Source organism: Cololabis saira, chromosome 6 (assembly GCF_033807715.1).
Source record: "Cololabis saira isolate AMF1-May2022 chromosome 6, fColSai1.1, whole genome shotgun sequence".
Lineage (NCBI taxonomy): Eukaryota > Metazoa > Chordata > Actinopteri > Beloniformes > Belonidae > Cololabis > Cololabis saira.
This window is the reverse complement of record NC_084592.1, coordinates 14175303-14181302: the sequence shown is the minus strand read 5'-3', so window position 1 is coordinate 14181302 and position 6000 is coordinate 14175303.

Here is a 6000-nt window from a genome sequence, read left to right as displayed (position 1 = left end):
AACATATTCTAACATGTTTCTTCTATTCAACCCCTAACTAATATTTTGTGCTACAGGCAGACCCAAACAGCCCCTCCTCCTCTATTGGAGGAACAGGCTGCATCTCCAAGCACCATAAAATCTGCTCAAGCAGATCACGATCTGAATGAGGACTTTTACGTATCTCACCTTTCTGTCTTTATTCAATTTTTCATTTTAACGCACAACTATGTCAATAGAATCATATTTCTTTTTCTCTTAAAATGACAGAAACTTTCAGCTGTTTACAACGTGTCATGAATACACACACACACTAACAGTGTCTCTCACATACACACACACAGAGACACAGAGAGTTGCAGCTTGACACACACACAGAGAGTCACACACAGACACATACTTCCTCATGCTGCAGCCTGCAGCAGCCCCCACTTCTCCCAAAATCCATCCTCTCCTCACAAGTTCGCAATTTTCTTGTTTCTTCTTCTAGTCTTAAATTAGTCCATTTACTTCTTTTTAAGTTCCCTATATTATTATTTTGCAAGATTTGTCTCCATTTTCTTAAGTTTGAGGACGTCTCCCCATCAATTAAGCATCTTTTAGAGATTCTTTAAGCATAAATTTCAGCTTAACCACGCCTCTGCTATTTTTCGTCAGTTATTTTCTTTCTTAAGTTTCTCTCAGGACACAAGTTTCCTTTTTTCAACAGTTTGGTTTTAGCCTGATCTTTAGTGAACAACTTAAAATTTTTCCTCTCAATTTTAGAAACCCCACATTGAACATACAGTTTTCCTGTCATAAACATCAGACAAACATTAGACAAACATAAACAAAACCATTAAAAAAATAATTCCAAAGAAACCTCCTCTTGTTATTCTGTCGGGTCCGAAACCCCCGTGTTGGCCTTACGCACTGCCCCAGGCATAGTATTTTTAGAGGCCCCTATGCCTTCTATAAAAATCGTGTCCCCGACCTGTTGCCAATCACCTCTTTCACTAACCTTCTTGTTAGCACACAGAAATTTCACTCAAAAGAGGTCTCTCACCTAGTCTCCTAGTGCCTTCCCCTGGCTGGGAAATCTCGTCGTCTGGACTCTGGAACAGCGCAAGATCAACCTGGCCCCGTCCCTGAAGTCGGGAACGGCTGTCGACAGATTTAGATCGCCCGTTGAATCTTACGCCACCCCAATCGTCGCAGCTCGAGAGATCCCGGGTTTCGGCACCAAAATGTTAGGTTAAAAAGTCATCAACATACATTAATTAACTTAGAAAAAGACACCGGAGACTATGGAATAATTTTCAATGGCCTTCTGCAGAAGGTTGGAGAGGAATCTGAGGAGCTGTGGGCAACACGGCCCTTCTCTTAGAGCTCGTCAAACTTCTCCCAACTGGCTGTCTGCAGAGCTGGCGCTTTTATTCAGTAAAGGATGACAGGAATGACCATATTTGGAAGACAACAGTAAATAGACATGAAATGGACATCTGGAAGAAAACGGGAAACATACAGAGGAACAGACATCGGGGTCAAAATGTCACACATGTGATATTTTCAGTTAAAGAGGTAAACAGAAGCTTAAAGTTTTTATAAACCATAGGTCGCTGAGGTTATATGCCCTCTGGGGCTAAAACAGGAACTCTGAACAGATGTGTGCAGGCTAACTTTACAAATATAATAGAACAGTTGTCCCAGGACAGTCCAAAAACCCCTGAGTATCTCTCAGGAAGTGGCCAACTGGCCATCTATTCAGAGCATGTGGTCGGTTTCAGGGCAAAGGTCAATTTGGGCCTCCTCCTGAACCCAGGAAATCTGGGACAGATGTGTCCATCTGACAATGGTTCATTGACAGACTGAGAAGTCAGCAGGGCAACTTTCAGTTTTAACCTCCAAAGCATGTCATGAGGATAAACAGGCAGTTTTCTCATTCTGATTATGGCATTTTTCACAATGATAAACTTGGATTAATCTCACAACCTGCCCTCTGAGAACAGAGAGCTCTGTTAGGAAGATAAGGTACTGTTAGGTCTTGTTGATAACAAGGAGCTTGAAGTTCAGTACTTTATATGCAAGTAATAACATTTTGAATTGGTTTCTGAATTTTACGGGGAGCCAATACAGCAGACGTGGTCTCTCTTGCTGATTCCTGTCAGCACTCGCGCTGCTGCATTTTGGATCAGCTGGAGGATGTTCAGAGAAAAAGTTGGACATCCTGCTAATAACACATTAAAGTAATCTAGACTGTTAAAGATGAGCTGCTCTCGTCTTGTCCTGTAGCTGCAGCTATGTCTACTGTATTTGAAGATACAAACGCATGAATTAGTTTTGCTGCTTCTAAACTTTACAATATTACAGAGATGGACAACAAACCTGATCAATATGCTGTTTAAACAACAAATCCAGATCTAAAATAACACCACGGTTTTGCACAGTAGCACTGGAGGCCATCGCAACCCCATCTAATCCCCTCCCCTAAGGTCTTTGGGACCAAAAACAATAACTTCTTTTTTATCGGAATTTAGGAGCAAGAAATTAGTGGACATCAATTCCTGGATGCTCTTAAGTTTCACCTGGCTTCATAAACAGATACACCTGCGTATCATCAGCATAGCAATGAAAATTAATGCAGAGGTTCTGGATAATACTTTACATGGGCTGCATGTATAAATTTAACAACATTGGCCCTAGTACTGAACCCTGCGGGACACCGTAGCAGACCCTCGTCTGTACTGAAGAAACCTTGTGTACATGAACAAACTGGAATCTGTCAGATAGATCTAACTTAAACCGACCTAGAACAACAATCCTTCAATACAGATGTTGATATCAATACTGTTTCCTACTCTCTACTCTCAACTCAACTGCACTAAACAGCATTGCAGACACCGGCGGCACGTGATCGGAGGATTTTAAAGCTTTGACTGTGAGTGGCTTCTGTTTCCTCATGGACCAAATAGTTTACAAGCAGTTAAGCTCTTTTTAGTTTTCTAAATAGAAATTATTCTAAAACTGAACATTAATATATTCTACAACATATGCAAACGTACTCTATCCAAGCCAAGTGAAGCTGCAGATCTGCTCAGACTAGTAAAAGCGTGAGGTCCTGTGTGTGAGGGGGCGAGTCCACACATGAAGGTATTAAGGTGCTCCGTGTCCTGACAGGAGACTGGGAAACGTTGTAATTAGGTTTGGATCCAGACGACTGCAGCATCCTGCTTGGAGCGATATGTTGCAGTGAGGTGAGGGGAGGAAACTTTTAACTCCCTCCATCGTCTCACTCAGCTCTCATGGACTGGTACAACCAGTCCTGGAGTTGAGGGGGGATGAGGGGGGATGGCATCCCCCGTGAAATAAAAACAAGCAAAAAAATCTTGTCCCACTGGCATATTTTTCTACTTATTTCAAGTGAAAATCTACTTGAAACAGGGGAAAATTGTTGTTTTTTCCAGTGATGAGTCTTGTTTTAAGTGTAATAAGATTTTTTACTAAAATGAGACATTTTCACAAGAAATAGGACAAATATTCTTATTTTGAGTTTTTGCAGTGATCCATTTTACTTATGCTGTGAAGGACAGAGTCATATTGATAAGTTCAGAAAATTGTTTTTTATTGTGTTTTGATGTATTTGATGTAAGCCCAGTGGATATTTAAAGCTTACAGAAGGCTGCATTTAACTGCTGCTATGTCATTCCTGCAGTATTTCTGCAGGTGTTTTGGTCACTGCTATTATTTGTAATATATTACATTATTTGTAATCAGCACAAATTATCTGTCCCCATATGATAAAATCCACCATCCCCCCTGATTTCTTTTTACAACTCGAGTACTGGGTACAACTCTTTAATACGGTGACTTAGACTAAGTCATATAGAAAAGACTTCCGTTAGTTGTGTTCACTGAATGCATTTTGTATTATTTTAGGACATTTAGAAACATTGCTTTTTATTCAAATTAGTAGTAAATTAAAGGAACTCCTGCACAAAGTATCTGTATACACGTACAGGAATTTAATCAGCATCAAGGGAACCAGACACGTTTAAGGGGTTTAATGCGCCACCGTCCCTGGAGAGGTCCTCGTCCTGAAGGCAGCGTTTGTTGCTCTTTAAGTCTCTGTGAACGCTGCAGCACGAACACAAGAAGATGCAAACTAACTTTTCCAAGGGCGCTGACGCACACAATGCAGCCTTTGAAGGTGTTTACAGTCGAGGGTCCTTTTCATCTCTGCTCTGGAGAACACAGCGCCTACTCCTTCCACGAGGGATCTGGAGTACCGACCTGCCGGACCTTGATAGGCGTTTGCTCGGAGCCCAGAGACACCGACGTCGACGACTGACGTCTTTTCTTCTTCTGAAGATTTGTTTATTTGTACATCCAACTCCATATTAGAGTAATCACTTGTTCTTTTGTTTCCATGCTGAAAGCAAATGTCCTCAAAACCTCCCTGGTGATCTCTGAAGGTTAACTCTCTGCTACAAGTAATTTTTTATCTAATTCATATATTTGTCCTGAATAATGTGCACTAGATCAGTGTCTCCCAACCTGGGGTCCGGGCCCCCCCTGGGGGGGCGCCAGAGATCTCTGGGGGGGTGCGAAAACTTTGTCTGCTTTGAAATTATGCAGTTGTAAAAATTATATTTGCGAATGAGTCATTCATAAGAAATTGTTAGGAATAATTTATGAATGTCTTGAATATTTTTTGTGTTTTTTATACACTGGTGACAAACACAGGAAATGATTTCATTCCTTATTATTATATCATTACTCAACATTTAATCTACTCCGACAGGTTGTTAAAGGAAAAATGTAAAAAAATGTTGGTCTCATATTAAAAGAGACATTTTTCAGAAATATTTTTGTCCTTTTGTGCGTATTTTATACATTGGTGAGATTGGAGAAAAACAAAGGCATATGTATACAGAGTAATCCAAAGAGAAATGTATCAAAAAAACATAATTAATGTAAATTTTTTCAATTAAAGACTATTTTGGTGCTAGTACGTACGGGTTGGGGGGCCTGACACAAGTAGGGGGGGCTGCAAGGAAAAAAGTTTGGGAACCCCTGCACTAGAGCACTAAAATCCCCGTAGGACCGATTACATACATTAAACTCATCAGTGAAGTTCGTCGTTGAGCCAGTGAACTCTGAGGGAGACGTCAGGCGTTCAGCTCAGACTTTTATCCCTTACTTGCTGACTGTTTTCTGATTCCTTGAATGTTTGATTATGTTACGCAGCGCTGAAGGAGAAATATGCAAATCCTTTCTAATCCTTCCTACAGGAACATTTCAGTGAAACTAAACCCTCTTTCTATTTTCGCTCCTCAAAAATTAAGTCTTTTGTTAGTTCTGCTTTTCACCAAATAATAATTACCACCCCGTATTGGACGTCACGACTCGCCTCGCCTCAACCACGTGTTGCAGGTTTGAATGAAGATTAACATTAAATTAAGTTGAAAAGTCTGTCACAAATCTAAAACGAATGGTTTTGTGGGTTCTGTTTTTATTCTTTTATTGGACGCGTTCATGCAGAACTAACGTTTTCAGTCTGTGGAGGGGTTGTTAGCGTTTACAGAATCAGTTCAAAAGGACTGAGCCACTTTGTGGCTTAGGTGGATCTAACTCCGTCAGGATCACTGTGGTTCCCGCAGATTACGCCGATTAAAGAGATTAACCACGTTGAACGGTTTTACTTACAGTGATTTAGAAGAATGTCAGTCTAACTTGCATTTCCCTCTCGAGCTTTACAGCAAGTCTCTCATCAAGAGTTTAGATAAATGCTCTCAAAGTTTTTAGGTTTTTAGCTGCAGCAGAAATAGTTTAATCAGCAGCAGCTTTCAAACTTGGGTTAACTTCACCCAAGATAATATTTAAGACTATCAAACTCACCAATGTTGGGTTTAATAGAGCATCAAATGTGTGTTACAGGTTTTAGCTTTAAGTGCTGGAAAGAAAATATATTTTCAATATATTATCAATAAATTATGCTATTTTTTCCTCTTTTTTTTGATAAAAATAAATTAAAAACCAACC